Genomic DNA, 18,188 nt, shown 5'->3' on the forward strand with positions numbered 1-18,188 from the left:
ACTTGAGAAGAATGTGAATTCAGTTGCATTTGGAGGTAAAGTTCTGTAAACATCTGTGTGATCCATGTGGTACACTGCATCCTTTCATGCGCTTGTTTCTTTGGAGATGCTGTGCCTGGAAGATCTATCAATCCTAGAAAGCGCCGTGTTCGAGTCTCTAAGTAAAAGTGTCTTATTATCTAAGTATGTCTTAACTTTGCTTCGCAACTGATTGATATCGTGGCAGCTCCCACATTCGGGGCATAGATATCCACGATTGTTAGGTGGTCTTGTTGGACAGATCCTTTAAGTACAATCTAGTGACTGTTTGAGGTTTTCCACATAGAGTGTCATGTCCTCTGTGATGAGTGAGAGTTTGACTTCTTGGCCGATCGGGATGCCTTTTCTCTCTGTTTTGGAATCTCACTGCGAAAGCTGGGACCGCTACTACTGTGCCGAAGGACAGCGTTGAGGGTGGACACCCTGTCGTGTTCCTGACCTTAAGCTAAAAGCTCGAGGATTTTCCCAATGAAGAGGACTTTCCCTCTGGGTCTTTTGGAGACGGGTTTTATGAGAATTGAGGTTTGTTCCCAGTATCCGTACCGGGCGGAAGGTTTTCATCACGAAAGGATGGTCTATTTGGTCAAATGCTTTTTCCGCATCTGTTGAGAGAATCCTACGGTTGTCATCCTTTATTTGATTGACATGGAGAGGGAAGGAGGGACAGAGAAGCGGAGGGACGGACAGAAACAGGGAGGGGGACACAGACAGGGAGGGAGAGATCGGGGAGGGGAGGGAGAGAAGACAGCGAGATGGCGAGGGAGAGACCAAGACAATGAGGGAGACTGAGGGAGGGAGGGAGAGAGCCAGACACGGAAGGAGAGTCAGAGAGACACGGAGGGAGAGACAGAGACAGAGAGGGAGACACCGAGAGACAGTGAGGAAGAGACAGAGAGACAGGGAGGGAGACCGAGACACAGTGAGGGGGACACAGAGACAAGATGGAGAGAAGGAGACAGGGAGTGAGAGACCGGGAGACACGAAGGGAGACACACAGAGACTGGTGGAGAGATAGAGACGCAAAGAGAGACAGTGACACAGGGAGGGAGAGCCGGCGAGACAGGGAGCGAGAGTCAGAGAGAGGGAGGGAGAGAAGGAGACGGGGGTGGTGCGGGGACAGACCAAGATGGGGTGGTAGGGAGAGACAGACACAGACACAGGGAAGGAGAGTCAGAGAGACAGGGACGGAGAGAGAGAGACGGTGAGGGACAGACAGAAAAACAGGGAGGGAGAGGCAGGGAATCAGGTAGGGAGATGCCGAGAGACTGGGAGGGAGAGACCGAGACACAGAGAGGGAGACACAGAGACAAGGAGGGTGAGATCTAGACAGCGTGGGAGAGACAGAGAGGGAGGGAGACCGAGAGACAGGGAGGGAGAGACAGAGAGACAGGGAGGGACAGACCCAGAGACAGGGAGGGAGAGACCGAGAGACAAAGGGCTGCGCGGGGGAGGAGTGGTGGGACCTGTTCGCGGAGGGGGCTGGCTGTGGGGCCTCCTACGGGTCAGGTCTCCTCCGGGCGGCTCAGAGAGGGTGCGAGACCCCTCCACCGGGGCTCAGGGAGGGTGCCGAGCCCATCCGCGTACGCTCAGAGGGGTTTGGATGCAGACACCATCCAGCGTCAGGGCATGGCCTTGGGGCATTGGCTTGAGGGCCTGGGCTGCTGGGCCCCAGGAGCCCCCCCAAGGCCCTGGCTCTTCCTCCGCCCCCCGCCACCCTCCCCGCTCCCCGCTCTCAGATCCCACCCTAAGTGCCCCAGCCTGGTCGGGAGCCCGCCCCCCGCCCTGGTCCCTATCAGGTGAGTACGGCTACCTCTGAAAATTTTGCATTTTGAAAGCGTTCCCCTTTCTGCGCATCCTGTCCAACGTTTGGTATTTCCTGTCTTGTTAATGTTCTCACCGCTGTGAGGTGGTTTCTCATTGTGGTTTTGATCTGTATTTCCCTGATGGCCAGTGATGCAGAGCATTGTCTCGCGTGCTTGTTGGCCATGTACGCCTAGGTCTTCCTCCGTGACTTTTCTGTTCGTGTCTTTTGCCCATTTTTAGATTGGATGGTTGGTCTCTTTGCTGTGGAGTTGCAGAGGTTCTTCAGCGATCTTGGATGCTGGCCCTTTATCTGACGGGGCATTTGCAAGTAGCTTCTCCCATTCTGGAGATTGTCTGTCGGTTTTGTTGAGTGTCTCTTTGGCTGTGCGGAAGCTTGTCATCCTGGTGAAGTCCCAATAGTTCATCTCTGCTTTTGTTTCTCTGGCCTTCATGGGTGTATCTTGCAAGAAGTTGCTGTGGCCAAGTTCAGGAAGGGCGTTGCCTGTGTTCTCCCCCAGGGTTTTGGTGGAATCTCGTCTCACATTTACATCTTTCATCCATTTTGAGTTTATCTTTGTGTACGGTGTGAGACAGTGGTCCAGTTTCCCTCTTCTGCATGTGACTGTCCAGTATTCCCCTGGCATTTATGGAAGAGATTTGTCTTTTTTCCAGTGGATGGTCTCTCCTGCTTGGTCGAATGTATGGTCTTGACCATCGAGTTGATTGTGGATTCCTCTGGATTCCTCTTCTGTTCCATTGATGGATGTGTCTGTTTTTGTTCCTGTGCCCACTGTCTTGGTGAGCACAGCTTTGCAGCGCAACCTGAAATCCGGCATTGTGCTCCCCCCGCTGTGGTTTTCTTGGCACTATTCCCATGGCCATTCGGGGTCCTTTCCGATTCCACAGAAATCTTCAGATGATCTGTTCCAGCTCTCTGAGGAGAGTCCGTGGTATTTTTGTTAGGGATTATGTTAATTGTGCAAATTGCCCTGGGTCACATTGATGTTTTCCCAATATTCGTTCTTCGTATCCATGAGCATGGAATAGTTTGCCATCTCTTTGTGTCTTGCTCAGTCTCTTTCAGACATGTTCTGTCGTTTTTTGGGTAGAGATCCTTTACCTCTTTGGTTAGGTTTATTCCTAGGTAGTGCATGCTTTTGGGTGCCATCGTAAATGGAGATGACTCCTTAATTTCTCTTTCTTCAGTCTCATCATTAGCGTCTAGAAAGGCCACTGATTTCGGGGCATTGATTTTGTAGCCTGCCACACTGCCGAATTTGCTGTATGAATTCTAGCAGTCTTGGGGTGGAGTCTTTTGGGTTTTCTAGGTGTACAGTATCATGTCATCTGCGAAAAGGGAGAGTTTGACTTCTTCTAGGCCGATTTGAATGCCTTCTATTTCTTTTTGTTGCCTGATTCCTGAAGCTACGACGTCTAGTGTTATGTTGAATAGCAGTGGTGAGAGTGGACATCCCTGTCTCGTTCCTGATCTTTTTCGGGGAAAGCTCCCAGCGTTTGCCCCTTGGGAATGATAATTTGCCAGGAGGTTGTCGTAGATGGCTTTGAAGATGCTGAGGAATGTTCCCTCTATCGCTATACTCTGAAGCATTTGGATCAGGAGAGGATGCCATATTTTGTCAAATGCTTTCTCTGCATCTATTGAGAGGATCATCTGGTTCTTGTTTTTTCTCTTGCAGATCTGATCAGTCACACGGGGTGTTTGCCGAGTGTTGAACCAGCCTAGCGTCCCGGGGATAAATGCCACCTGGTCACGGTGAGTAACTTCTCAATGTACCGTTGGATCCTATTGGCTCGTATCTTTTGACAACGTTTGCATCCGTGTTCATCGGGGACATCGGTCTATAACACTCCTTTTTGGTGGGGTGGGGTCTTTGTCTGCTTCTGGACTTCAGGTGATGCTGGCCTCATAGAACGAGTTTGGAAGTATTCCATCTCCAGAAGCTTCAGGTGGCCTCACTGTAGTCTCCGTGGTGGGCTCTTGTTTTGGTTAAGGATGTAGCTCAGTGGCCAGAGTCGTTCGCTCCACTGAGGCAGGTGGCTGCTCCGGCATGTGCGGGAACCCGATAGCATGCACCTGGGCGTGCTCTTCCTCCAGGGTGGCCACGGGTACAGGTAGCTCTTGCATGTCGGAACAGTGAGTCAGAGGTGTTACCACCACGTGCATTGGTTTGGTCTCAGCAGCTGGCTTCTCGGCTCGAGCCGTGACCAGCTCGATCACCTCTGGCTCTGAAGCTTTAGCAGGCCCCAAGGTAGGAGCTGGGGCCGGTTGTTGAGGTGGTTCAGGATATTGCACAGGAGCAGACACTAGTTGCTGCACTGAGCTGGGTGGCTGCTCTGGCATGTGGCGGACCCTGATAGCATGCGCCGGGACATGATGTACCACAAGGGTGGCCAAGATTGCAGGTGGGTCCTCCTTGTCAGGAGAGTGAATCAGAGGCGTGACCACCTCGTGCATTGGCTTGGTCTCAGCAGCTGGCATCTGCGCTCTGGCCAAGCACTCAGCACCGACAGCCCTGCCCAGCTCGATCACCTCAGGCCCAGAAGCTTCATCAGGCCCCACCTTCGGAGCTGGGGTGGGCTGCTGCCGTGGTTCATGATGTTGCTCAGGGGCCGAAGCTGGAGCTGCACTGAGGCAGGTGACTCCTTTGGCATGACATGCCGGGGACATTGATAGTGGGTGCCCGGGGGAGCTCTTCTTGCAGGGTGGCCAAGTGTGCAGGTGGCTCCTCCAGGTCGGGACAGTGAATCAGACGTGTGACTGCCATGTAAATTGGCTTGGCCTCCGCAGCTGGCATCTCGGCTCGGGCCAAGCACTCAGCACCAACTGCCATGCCCGGCTCGAACTGCTCAGGCCCATAAGCTTCAGCTCGCCCCAGTGTAGTAGCTCTGGCGGGCTCTTGATTTCATTTAGGATGTTGCTCAGTGCCTGAAGTCGGTTGCTCCACTGAGGCAGGTGGCTGCTCCGTCATGTGGGGGATCCCGATAGCATGCCCCTTGGCGTGCTCTTCCTCCAGGGTGGCCGTGGGTACAGGTACTTTTTCACATTTGAAATACCTTATTGCTTATTTGCTTATGTTAAAAAAATAACTGTGTCCAAAACTTAAAGATTCTTATTTACTGATGCATTTAAATCTTTCTCATAATGATCTACGGCATTTAATGTAGTAGGGAAATTGTTCATATCGGTGCCTCCGGCAGCTTTTCCTTCTGTACTTGCGGTGTTCCTGTTTCTATCATTCGGGTATCTTTTGAAAAACAATGACATTCTTTAGAACCGTGAAGATTTTTCCTGGTGTTTTGTTTTGTTTGTTTTTTTTTTAGTGTCATACATTTCCATTTATTGGACCTACTGAATACATCAGTTAAATGTTTGCTTATTTTACATTAAGCGCCTGTTTTCTTTTTCTTGAATTTTTAATTTTTTATGGGAGTTCAGTTTGTCGACATATAGCGCAACACCCAGTGCTCATCCCGCCAAGAGCCCCCCTCATTGCCCATCACCCAGTCACCCCACCCCCCCACCCACTTCCCCTTCCACTACCCCTTGTTTGTTTCCCAGAGTTAGGTGTCTCCTGTTTTGTCACCCTCACTGATACTTTCACTCATTTTCTCTGCTTTGCCTTTATTCCCTTTCACTAATTTTTATATTTCCCAAATGAATGAGACCATATAATGTCTGTCCCTTTCCGATTGACTGTTTTCACTCAGCATAATACCCGGGACAGCTGCACCCCAATGTTTCTAGCAGCAATGTCCACAATAGGCAAACTGTGGAAGGAGCCTCGGTGTCCATCGAAAGATGATGGATCAGGAAGCTGTGGTGTGGCGGGCAGTCATGGCTGCTCACCTAAAGAAACGAGTGTACGAGGAATTCACTAAGGTGGTCCAGCAACAACAGGAGGAAATTGCAACCAAGAAACTGCGATTGACAAAACCAAGTAAATCTCAGCACTCCACGTAGATCAATGTAAAGCTCCCTCCCCAGCGGATGCTTTGCAGTATCTACTCCAGTTTCCCAGAAAGCCTGTTGAAGCAGAAAGTGCTGAAGGAGTAGTCAGGATTCTCTTGGAACATTGTTACAAGGAGAATGATCCATCTGTGAGACTGAAAATTGCATCATTGTTGGGTTTATTATCAAAGCCTGCAGGATTTTCACCAGACTGCATTATGGATGATGCCATTAACATCCTGCAGAATGAAAAGTCTCATCAAGTCCTTGCTCAACTGTTGGACACCTTGCTTGCAATTGGCGCCAAACTCCCGGAGAATCAAGCTATCCAGATGGGATTAGTTGATGTAGCCTGCAAACACCTCACAGATACGTCTCCTGGTGTAAGAAATAAGTGCCTGCAATTAATTGGCAATCTTGGCTCTTTGGAGACAAGTGTCACAAAAGATGGAGAAGACCTAGCTGTCAGAGATGTCCAGAAGATTATAGGGGATTACTTCAGTGACCAAGACCCACGTGTCAGAAGAGCGGCTACAAAAGCCATGTTGCAGCTTCATGAAAGAGGACTGAAATTACACCAAGCAATTTATAATCAGGCCTGTAAATTGTTGTCTGATGACTGTGAACAAGTGCGCAGTGCTGCAGTCCAACTTACCTGGGCTATCAGTCAGCTCTATCCTGAAAGCACTGTCCCCATTCCTTCTTCTAATGAAGAAATTCGCTTAGTTGATGATGCATTTGGAGCAATTTGTCCCATGGTCAGTGATGGCTCCTGGGTGGTTCGAGTTCAGGCTGCAAAGCTATTGGGCTCGATGGAACAAGTCAGTTTTCACTTCTTGGAGCAGACGCTCGACAAAAAGCTCATGTCAGATCTCAGGAGAAAACGCACTACACGTGAACGTGCCGAGGAACTTTACAGGTCAGAAGAGTTTTCCAGTGGCAGAAAGTGGGGAGATGATGCTCCCAAAGAAGAAATAGATACAGGAGCTGTGAACTTGATGGAGTCAGGAGCTTGTGGAGCCTTTGTTCCTGGATTGGAAGATGAGATGTATGAGGTCCGCATTGCTGATGTGGAGGCTCTCTGCATGCTGGCCCAATCTTCACCTTCTTTTGCGGAGAAGTGCCGCCCTGATTTCCCGGTGGACATGTTTAATGATGAAATTGAGGAAGTGCGTCTACAGTCCAACCACAGCATGAGAAAAATTTCTAAAAACATCACTCTCCGAGAGGATCAGCTTGGCAGTGTCCTGGCTGTGTTAGAGGATTCGTCCAGAGATATTCGAGAGGCTGGCTCTTCACGAAGTTTTATGCTGTACTAATGTTTCGACTAAAGAAGGGATTCATCTTGCACTGGCGGAGCTGCTGAAAAATTTAACCAAGTCCCCTACTGATAGGGACTCTATATGGAAGTGCTTGAAGTTTCTGGGAAGTCGGCATCCAACCCTGGTGCTTCCCTTGGTGCCAGAGCTCCTGAGCACCCATCCATTTTTTGACCCAGCTGAACCAGACATGGATGACCCAGCTTACATTGCAGTTTTGGTTCTTATTTTTAATGCTGCTACAACCTGTCCCACAATGCCAGCACTGTTCTCAGATCATACCTTCAGACATTATGCCTACCTCCGAGACAGTCTTTCTCATCTTGTTCCTGCCTTAAGGTTACCAGGTAGAAAACTAGTGTCATCGGCCGTTTCTCCCAGTATTGCGCCCCATGAGGACCCGTCCCATCAGTTCCTGCAGCAGAGCCCTGAAAGGGTGTACAGTCTTCAGAGCACCGGGCCCCTCAGGGAACCCAGAAGCTGCTGGAGTTCACCATCCGGGATCTGCAAAGACTTGGAGAACTTCAGTCTGAACTAGCAGGAGTTGCTGACTTCTCGGCTACCTATCTTCGGTGTCAGCTTCTTCTCATCAAGGCCTTGCAAGGAAAGCTGTGGAATGTGGCTGCCCCTTTATATTTGAAGCAGAGTGACTTGGCCTCCGTAGCAGCAAAACAGATCATGGATGAGACCTACAAAATGGAGTTCATGTACAGTGGTGTGGAGAAGAAACAGGTGGTGATTATACATCCCATGAGGCTGCAGGCCAAAGCCTTGCAACTTACAGTAACAGCACGGACTACTCGAGGAGTTGACCCCTTATTTGGGATGTGTGAAAACTTTTTACAGGAAGTGGACTTTTTTCAGAGGTGTTTTATTGCTGATTTGCCCCCACCTACAGGACAGCTTTGTGGACAAACTTCTTGAACTTCTGCCCCGACTCATGACATCCAAGCCTGTGGAAGTGGTCAAAATTCGACAGACCATGCTGAGGCAGAGTACCTCCTTGCACCTCCCCCTTCCAGAGCAGATCCACACACTTCAGCCACCATCATTGAGCCAGCAGGCAAGTCAGACAACCCTTTGCGGTTACGTCTGGATTGGTTGTGGCCCTGGATGTCGATGTGACCCTGGAACATGTGCAGGACCCTGAGAGTGCTGTGAAGGTCCAGGTCTTCTATCCAGATGGCCAGGCTCAGATGATTCATCCTAAGCCGGCAGACTTGCGGAATCCTGGCCCACCCAGGGCGCCACCGGCTTATCACTCAGGTGTACCTCTCCCATACTGCCTGGACAGAACCATGCCCGGTGGAAGTGAGGCTGCTACTGGCCTACAACTCCAATTCCCACATTCCAAAATCCCCCTGGATTGAAGGTGGCAAAGTGTCCCCCCAGGTGGAAACCAGCATGGAGGGCACCATCCCCTTCAGCAAGTCTGTGAATGGTTACATAATGCCCAAACCCGCAAGGCGCTGAGTCACAAGCATTGTGTAGAGCTGAAGCTGAGAAAGACCTTCTTAGGTAGCAGAGTGAGCCCGAAGCCTAGAGCACTTCACCTGGAGCCGGCGTATGGGCATGAGCACCATCACCCTTATCGTCTCATCTGGTATCAAACACAAAATAAATTATTTTGCATTAAAAAATCAAAAACCTTCAAGTCCACACCTCTTCCTTCCCTGACTCCCCCCACCACCTCTATAAAGTTGAGAAAACAACAACAACAACAACAACAACAGAAGAAGGTGTGGTCTTACAGCTTACAATGGAATATTTTTCAGCCATTAGAAATGACAAACGCCGTGAAAGGAGAGTGACGTTTGGTTCTACTTGTTGGGTTCATGTTGTTGTCCGTGTGTGTGCAGCCAACCAGCAGTACTCGTTATGTACCAGATCATCTACTAAGATGGGTCTTTTACTCAAAACCAGGAAAGAGGAGAGAGAAAGAACTAGTTTCGAGAGCTTTTTGATTGGGAAAAAGCATTGCAAAAATCACGGTTTTCATTATACAGTAAGGGAGTAGCTTCCTTTCTGTGTTCATTCTCATGAGGATTAACGATAGAGGGAGTCCTGTGAAATGAAGACCACTTTGTATTCCAATTTACTTCCTGGAATTTCTTAATGGTTTCCTTTTTTTTGGTTTTTACTGACATTGAAAAACTGAAAAACTTCTGGCTCATAACTTTGTTGCATTTCTAGGTCCCTGCATCAACAAAAGGAAATCGTCTTATTAGGACTAGAAGTTTAAGTGAGTCCTAAAGTATTGGAAGAAAATTCTAAAATATACATTGAGGTTCTACAAGTAAAAGATTGAGTTTAAACAAAAGAGCTGAGGTAATTCTTCCAGAAGGTTTGTTACCTTGATTACAGAGCCCTTTTACGAGTATATTAGAAAAATAAGTAGTCCCACAGTGTCAGTCGATTCATGTATTAATGAGATGAGAGCTAACATTAATGAAACTAACTCTAAAGTAGTTGACTGCCAAGCTGATTGTTAAATTGGTTATTATGGAAACAGGAGAACCAACTCACACACTTAGAAATGAGGTCCCAGACTGGAAGAACTGGGAAATGTCGCTGCTCATAATCTAAGTTAAGTAATTCCTTGACAATCTGAATAGATCTATATCAACATGGTGGTCTTATATGTAATTTAGGGTGTTTAGTAGGAAATTATCGAATGGACTTCATGATTCCCTAGAGCTTATTTTTGACAGGTGCTAGGGAATCTGGAGGGGAAAAAAATGAATGCTCAAAAAAGTCCTATTTCCATCTTACACGTTTGGGGAAACTGTAAGAATATGTCCAAAGAATCTTGGTCTTCAATAGTTTTATATACAGTAATAACTAACACCATAAAATAGCACTTATTTAGATAGAATTGATGGTAGACGTGGCAGTACTACATCCTTTTCTACAATGTCTGAGCGTCTGTAGTACTTCAGACCTTTCCATCAGGCGTCAACATTAAATATTGAATACCTCTAGAAAGTGTGAAAATAATTTTGTCTTTGGAAGTAGTTAACGTGAAGTTTTTCCGTCCCATTGGACTTTTCTAGTGATGATCCTCCTAGGATGCTTTATCAGTAGGTGTCTGGATTTTGTCTGGACTAAAAAACTGATATTTTCTTTTACAGTTGAAATCTGTAAATCATCTTTATACTTAATTTTCTATGTCCTCTCATAGCAAAAAGTAAGCAAAATATGCCAAGACAGAGAATGATGGTCCCCCCACCAAACCTTGAGCATAACCGTTAAGGAACAAGAACTGTCGGAGATCTATGTGTGTGTATCTGTAGGTACATCCATGCATACCTGGCAAGATTTAACAGAAATCACAATCCCGACATCATCTGTGGTTTATGTCACAGCTCTTCTCTGTCGTCAGCCTCTGTTTTTCTCTTTGGGCTTTCGTTGAAAACTACTCGGCCTCATGTCTTTTGCTCTGAGCCTTTAACTGTAATCCTTGAATTCTTAATTTCAGTTCAGAAACCCTAGTCTTAGAACTCATGAGTCTCCAGATTTCCATGACTGTCAGCAAAAGTTGAAAATCCTGTAGGTTTGCCCTTTTTTTTTTTAACAAAAGACTTAAAAGAAAGAAAAGAAAAAAAATGCTTCTTTCTGTCTTGACATACATGAGGAAGAAAGTGCAATCAGGAATACAGGTGGAAGCAACTCCTTCCGTAGCCTCCCCTTGTACCTTTATTTTTTTTTTTTTCCCTTGTACCTTTAAAAGAGCTTTGTCATGTGGTTAATGATGGAGAAAGTTGACAACATGCATTGTATATGTCTGCTGTCCGCAGAGTGTATTGTGTGACCGTATTTTCTTCCCAGTCATTGAAAGGATTCTCCCAGTGTGATACTCTTAATTTAAAAAGAGTGGTGTTTTTCTCCTTTAAAATAGTCATCATTTGGAACTGGAGGGTATGACACTGAATGAAGTAAGTCATTCGGAGAAGGACAAACATTGTAATGTCTCATTCATTTGGGGCATATAAAAATAGTGAAAAGGAAGAAAGGGGAAAGGAGAAAAAATGAGCGGGAAATATCAGAAAGGGAGACAGAACGTGAGAGACTCCTCACTCTGGAAAATGAACAAGGGGTGGAAGAAAAGGAGGTGGGGTGGGGGTGTGGGGTGACTGGGTGACGAGCATTGAGGGGGGCACTTGATGGGATGAGCGCTGGGTGTTATGCTATATGTTGGCAAACTGAACTCCAATGAAAAAATCATCATTATTTTCTGACATTTATAAAATGCAGTAAAAGATAAGGAAACCATCCTGAGAGGCAGGATGCTTCTCTCATTTGGCCATCTTTTTAACATGTTCTACTTATTTTCCTGCCTTATTATTTAAGGCTTTTTTGTATGTATGCACTGACTTTTTTTATCAGCTATATTTTTGAGGAATAAGCTCTTCAATTTATAGGTGCTGTATCTTTTATAGTCATAAGTTCATTGGTTTCTAGAAATACACATTTGCTTCCATGTATCCATTAGAGTGCAACAATACTGAACTCCTATGGGATTTTTCACTGATGAAAGTTGTTTTTATACTTACCTGTTGTATTGAAGCAGGTCTGAAGGCCAGGAAGAATGCTGACTGGTGATCTGAATTGCAAAATGTTGAGAACTGACCAGGGGGTTGTCATGGTGCCTGATGACTCTTTGTGTGTGTGTGTGTGTGTGTGCGTGTGTGTGTGCGCGCGCGCCTAATGACTCTTAAGTACAAAGGAAGTAGCTGGGGAGGTAGGAGGGTAGCAGGACTTAGCCTAGGAGAGGCTGATAGATAGATGTCAGGATTTTCCAGGAAGAGGAGCTGGGCAGGAAGGGATTCTAAGGAAGGAGTGTGAGGAGGAGAACCCATCCAGGCTGCAAGAGAGGAGTGGGGCGGTCCGTGGATAGAGGAGGTGCCATCGGTTCCCATCACCGCTACTGGGGAGGGGAAGCTGGCCCCCGAGTAGGAAGGCACAATGGAGTCGGTCGCCCCCGTGTCCAACAGGAAAGAGATGGACTTCCCCGCTCCCTGGAGCAGGACCCTGGGCTGGGCCTGGGTTAGGGGGTGTCCGAGTCTGGGCCCCGTCAGTCATCGTCCAGTCCGAGTAGTTGAAAGGCTGGACTTCCCGGCTCAGGGTTTCCTCTGTGTGGAGGCGCCGAGGATCCCCCGAGCCCCGGGCAGGCGGATTTCCAGGGGCCCATCGTTGGACATTGAGGGCATTGCCGCGTTGGCTCCTTGGGATTGGGACATTGACGGGCCTATTGTCCCTCGGTGCCGCATCTGAAGCAGGCCCCAGGCGGGGTTCGGTCGGTTCCCCCTTTCTGCGGGCTCGCGGAGCCCGCCGGCCGCAGGGCTGCCACCGAGGCTTGGGTCTGGAGTTGGACCTTCTGCTGGAGCCTGGCCTGCCTCTGAAGTTCAGCCACTTCCTCTCGGGTGTTAAGGACTTTAAATGCCATTTTCACCAGGTCGGGCATGGGAGTTTGAGGACCCTCCTCGGTCTTCTTTAGTTTTCTGCAGATATCGGAGGAGGACTGATACACCACTGCAGTGGTAATCCACATTAGCGCATCTGTAAGGACCAGTAGGGGGGATCAAGGTGAGACTCTGGAACAGTCTGCGTGGGAAAAACATGACTCATGATGCTGGGAGTGGCATGCACACGAAGATTTTCTTACCCTTTAAGTTTCGTGGCAGAAGTCTCTCTTTTTATTCGGGTCTGATTCATAAAACACAAACCAGTACGTAAATTTCTCATGAGAAACTTTCCATGAAATGGTATAAGGAAAGAGGTCTTACAGGTGTTTCTTCCGCAAGTTCTGAAGTTCTGGGTTTTCAAGTGTAACCTTTGGTGCTTGATTTTTCTTCTGTTTTCCTTATGAGGAGAACATTTTTAAAGGAGACTGCATGATTCAGAGCTGTTTTATGAAAGTTCCTTAAGAACGACAAAATGAAAAGAAGGACACCATTTCCTGTAGCTTCCCTCTGAGGGACACAACCCCTCTGTCTCTGGCTTGTAACGCTTCCACGGCGCACTCCTGCAAGGATGGGAGCTTGCTGTCTTGTCGCTGGTCTGGGGTGGGATTAGGGATGACCCACGGGTGAAGGTGACAGCGGGAAAGCTCTCGTAAGCCCTGGTTTTAATCTGCTTCTGAGTTCAACTGTGGAGTCGTGCCGGAACCCAGGATTTGTTCTCAGCTTTGTTCTAGGGGTTCACTAGCTCATGACAGAGTTCAGGAACTGGGTGAGTAGTAAGGAAGCCGTCTCTGTTGGAAGAAAAGCGTCTTTATGATCTCCTATCTATGGGCTCTTTTTCTAACTTAGGAAGCACCGTCAGGGAGTCCTGTGGGCTCTCAACCTTAATTCCGTTTTCACGTAAGAACGACTTTTGCTCTGAACTCCCAGAAGAATGACAGGACGTTTGGAATTTCTGTTTAGATTTACATAGTGTTGCTGCTATAAAAGCAATTTTTAGTCCTTTACTCAGACTAATGGTTTTCTAACATATGCAAATGAATTAAAATCTAGGAATGCAGTTGACATCCAATCATAATGATCATTTGTTAGTTAATTCAGTCTATAACACTTAGATCCCTAGGAATTTAGCTGTGGTTTTACGAGTTTTCCCGTATGATTGCCCACAAATGTTTATGTTGACTAAAATTGTAAGTGGTTTAAACTGTTCAAACAAATTACTTAGCAATTAAACCTCCAGCAAAATTGTAATTCATTTTAAATTTAGCACAGAGGTTTGATGCTCTTTCTGAGCAAAACTAGGGGACATAACGGTGAAATACGGAAATTCGGTATTTTGGGTTTAGTGTTTCCGACAGGACAAAAACATTCCCAGCACTGGGCATAGCAAAGCCTTCCACTAATGTGAATTAATTTTGTAGCGAAGGATCACTTGGGAGGATTCCTGCTTTTGAGTTTTATCCAGGTTTCATTCTTGAAGCACCCTTTCCATAAATTTGTGTTTTATTCCTAATTTGTCGTACTTCACCTTTCGATATTTAAACAACTCACATGCAGCTAACCGAAGTCACGGTAGTATTCGCTTCTCTATCAGGTTATCTCCTGCTATGTTGAGAATTGCAAAGCCAGAGCACATTACAAAGAGTCCGTTGGACTTTGATACCAAAATTGCATTTACAAGGTTCACACTCCTTTGTATTTCACCAGATAGAGACAGCAACAGTGTTCTCAGGTAATGTGTGCCTCGGCCTCTGTGCCAGAATTTATACTGTCTGGATTTTAATATTTAGTGTTGATCTGTTAACCAAAGTTGTTTAGTTTTGTTTTGTTTTGTCCACAGAGGCATGGAAACCTGCCCCTGGTGAGTCTTTACGCTGAATAACATACTCAGTTGTCGGTATGTATGTATGTATGTCACTTTGAGGTTCTCTCTCGCCAGTGTTACCATTCTTGACAAAAAAAGTCTTTGTGTTTGATGTCCTTTCTCGTTTGTTAGCCAGGGTCTACCAAAACCATTACTTTTTGATGACACTTCAGTTTTGGCCCAGAATGTCACAGTCTGTATTGAATCCGTCATTTCATCGATCCCTCGTGGCTTTTAATTAACTTTAGCAGCATTCGCAGATTTTCTTTCACTAAGGGGAGTCAGAGGAATCAGAGTCTTTCTCTACATTTTTTAATTCATTCCATAAAAATATTCCTGTGACGTAACCTGAACTCAAAACGCATTTCGTCAAGAGGGAGAATTAATCCAGTTTGATGAGCAAGTTCCGAATTCGATATGCTTTGTTTGATACTTGGTCCCGATGCTCCGCATCCCGTCTTTGTGTTGTAGTTTTGTGTTCCCGTGCTAATTTTGCATACGTCCTTGCTCAGGAGTCTGGGGATTAGACTGCATTCTATCCCTGTTTTATGTCAGCTGGTATTTTCATTATTTTCATCTTGCTTGCTTTCAGATTTTCCCCTCCTTCCCCAACTTTTCCAATTGTTGAGGTGTTTTGTCTTTTTTTCTTGCCTGCTTTCTGGGAGTTTTGTTTAAGGGCAACGAACCTCTTGCTTCTTACAATTTATGTTTTCCTAGCCATCTTATGGCCTTCCTCATTACTTAACTTTTTTAGGAAGATGAGCAGTTCAAAAAAAAACAACATGAATATATGTTTATGTTACTGTGATAGGGGAACATCTTTATCATTTCTTGTCGAAAGCATTCTTCAACCCCGAGCATTTTACATACTAAAATGAATCTGTTGCCTATACGGAATGGAAGACTAGCATAGCAATAAATGTTTCCCTCACAAATACAGTTTTTTATTGATTGCTAGCCATTTTGGTTTCATTTATTAATGACTTTGTCACTGATCAGAAAACTCTGAGGTAGTATTTCTGTTTACTACTTCGGGAAAAGACTAATTAGGACCACTATTTGTAACTCCAACATAGCTTGTTAATTTTCAAGTTCATCGTACCGGAATATGCGCATGCGTGTGTGTTTGCAATCGTATTGATGTTTCAGAGTGTCTTCCTAAAAATTTACAATGTCTGTAGATAGCTATTTCAACATTTTGTGAGGTCTTATTTTTCTTTGTTCTTTTATTAAAATAACTGCAAGTAAGTAGCCCATACTTTTGGTTGTGTCCTATAAGAATTTCTGCTTGAAATACTAGGAAAGAATAATGCTAGTGTTATACGAATTTTGTCTTAATCATCAATTATCAACTATTTTTTAATCTATTTTTATCTTGAGTATGATAAATGATCATGTAATCAAAGACTGTTTAGTTTAAACATATACTGTTCTTCGGTCGATAGTTTATGAGATTCATTTCATAGAACTATCTTTATGTTTCCATTTTGTGCTCAGTGTCCTTTTGTAGAAATCCAGATTGACTACTTTACACTGTGCATATATTTAGAGCATCACAAATGTGGGCCATCAAAATGATAATTTCATGGTATCGGTGAAACTCTGGATAGAATTTTCTGTCCTATCATCTGTCAGAGCTTTAATTTGTTAACTTTACACCTCCTAAGTGTACTCAGTTAAATCGTGACCCGGAAAGGTCATTGAATATATGACACCTATAAGTACATACCTATCGAAACTGTAATTAAGATGCACTTTGCCGGGATCCCTGGGTGGCGCAGCGGTTTGGCGCCTGCCTTTGGCCCAGGGCGCGATCCTGGAGACCGGGGATCGAATCCCACGTCGGGCTCCCGGTGCATGGAGCCTGCTTCTCTCTCTGCCTGTGTCTCTGCCCCTCTCTCTCTCTCTGTGACTATCATGAATAAATAAATAAAATCTTTAAAAAAAAAAAAAAAAAAAAAAAGATGCACTTTGCCATTTTGACCAAAATGTCATAACAGCAGAGGCACGCCTAAGTCTCTTAGTGGGTTTGTGCTTGGTGTCATTGAGAGCAGTGTGGTCTCTGTGTTTTGATTGAGACCCACTAGTCAGAAGCAGGCTCTTTGTCCTCATCACTGGAAGGCCTCACAAGCACTACGCTAGTCCTTTCAGGGATTTGGAGCGTCATACTTAGTCTTCTGCCCCATGCAGCTCAGTCGTCTGGCAGCACCCCGGTGGGTGGGTCTGTGTTTGTGGGAGACCCGTTCTCACTAGCAGAGGCTCATCCCGTAGGTACTGTGAGGCCACGGTAACCTTCGCTCGGTCCCGTCCCCTTCACCTCCCACCTTGCCAAAGCACAGGTCCTGTGGGAACGTCAGCCTTGCATCTGGGCCTCCTTGAGTTTCCAGTGTGTCACTGTATGGTGGTGGTGTCCTCTTATCCCAGTGGAGCTGATGTCCTGAGCTGGAATCGGCAAGTGGCCTGGGGACAAAATGGTGCCCCATCATCAGCCTCCCCAGTGAAGGGCTCTCTGTCCTCTGCACGGATCCTTTACCTAGCTCTGGTCATCTGACAGCTTCCTGACTATCGCCAGGAGCACGTCTGTGCGTAACCAGCCTTTTCTGGTTGTTGGGATGGAGGCTTCAGCTTGCACCATGTATGTATGTATGTATCTTGTCAGGAAGCGGAAGTCCCTGATTTAATAAAAAGCTTAGAAGTTGTGATGTGTTAATACCTTAAAGATGGTGGTGAGCAAGTTCTTGGTAACTGATGATGCACATAGCGAGTGCCCCATTACTGCTTTTTAAATTGGATGCAGAGTTCTTTGTTCACTGTACACAAGAATGTGTGATTTTTTTCATTCCTTTTTTTAGATTGTATTCAAATTCAAGTTAGTTAACATATAGTGTAGTATGAGATTCAGGGGTAGAATGGAGTGATTGATCGGTTGCATATAACACGTAGTGCTCATCACTTCACATGCCCTCCTTAATGCCCATCCCCCAGCTACCCCATCCACCACCCACCTCCCCTCCAGTGACTCTCACTCTGTTTCCTACGATTAAGAGTCTCTTATAGTTTGCCTCCCGCTCTGTTTTTATCTCATTGTATTTTTCCTTCTCTTCCCCATGCCCATCAGTTTCGTTTCTTAAATTCCACATATGAGTGACCCAGAGGGCTGACACACCCAGCCAGAGAAGCAGGGCGCCCGGGGCGCAGGGCAGCCCTGAGCCAGCAGGTATCCCCGGGACTTCACAGCAGCTGCTGTGGGAAGCTGAGGTGGGGGGCGCGTGGAGGCAGGAGTCGGGGCCGAGTCCTGGCACCTTCCCCACCAGAGGCCGTCTCCCTACATGCAACAGCGGGCTGCCCCCAAACCCTACACGCAACATGTTTGCCAGATGCCCAACCGCCTGGGGGTTGAAATGGCAGGGGTCCGGAGCACCCTGGGTGATGGAGGACCCCAGAGCTGTGTGGGGCCCCGCCTGGCCCCTCTCCCGCAGCCCTGTGGCTGCTTCTGCAGCAGAGCTCCTCTTCGCTGGGGACCCGCCGGTCTGGGGTCTCCTGTCCCGGGCCCCCCTGACCACCGGACAGCTGACAGGTGGCCCCCGGGACTCCTATGCCTTTGAGCTCGAGCACGAGCTCCTGCTTGGCAGCCCCTCCGTGGCACCTGCCAACCCAGACCCTCTGCGGGCCAGGCACATGGTGGAGGGCTCCTAGGCCCCTGCTACGGGCTGCCAGGAGACCCCACCCAG

At 46.9% G+C, this 18,188-nt stretch overlaps 1 protein-coding gene and 1 pseudogene across 10 annotated transcripts in view; both read left to right on the top strand.

Annotated features, from left to right (window-relative positions):
• LOC144284804 (adenylate cyclase type 1-like) overlaps positions 1-18,188 on the top strand; it is a 414,796-nt gene that overhangs the window by 34,848 nt on the left and 361,760 nt on the right. For 2 of the 10 annotated variants that reach the window (XM_077849860.1, XM_077849863.1), the window contains exon 8: positions 3,540-3,616. The exons of 3 other annotated variants lie outside the window; for them this stretch is intronic. The gene's annotated coding sequence lies outside the window, so the exon portion shown is untranslated. Of the gene's footprint in view, positions 1-3,539; positions 5,344-14,187; positions 14,317-18,188 lie in introns of those variants that run through there. 5 more of the 10 variants (XM_077849859.1, XM_077849865.1, XM_077849862.1 and 2 more) reach the window with 4 other exon arrangements.
• LOC144284800 (integrator complex subunit 4 pseudogene) lies at positions 5,395-10,824 on the top strand (annotated as a pseudogene).

This window comes from Canis aureus, chromosome 15 (genome assembly GCF_053574225.1).
Source record: "Canis aureus isolate CA01 chromosome 15, VMU_Caureus_v.1.0, whole genome shotgun sequence".
In the NCBI taxonomy this organism is placed as follows: Eukaryota; Metazoa; Chordata; class Mammalia; order Carnivora; family Canidae; genus Canis; species Canis aureus.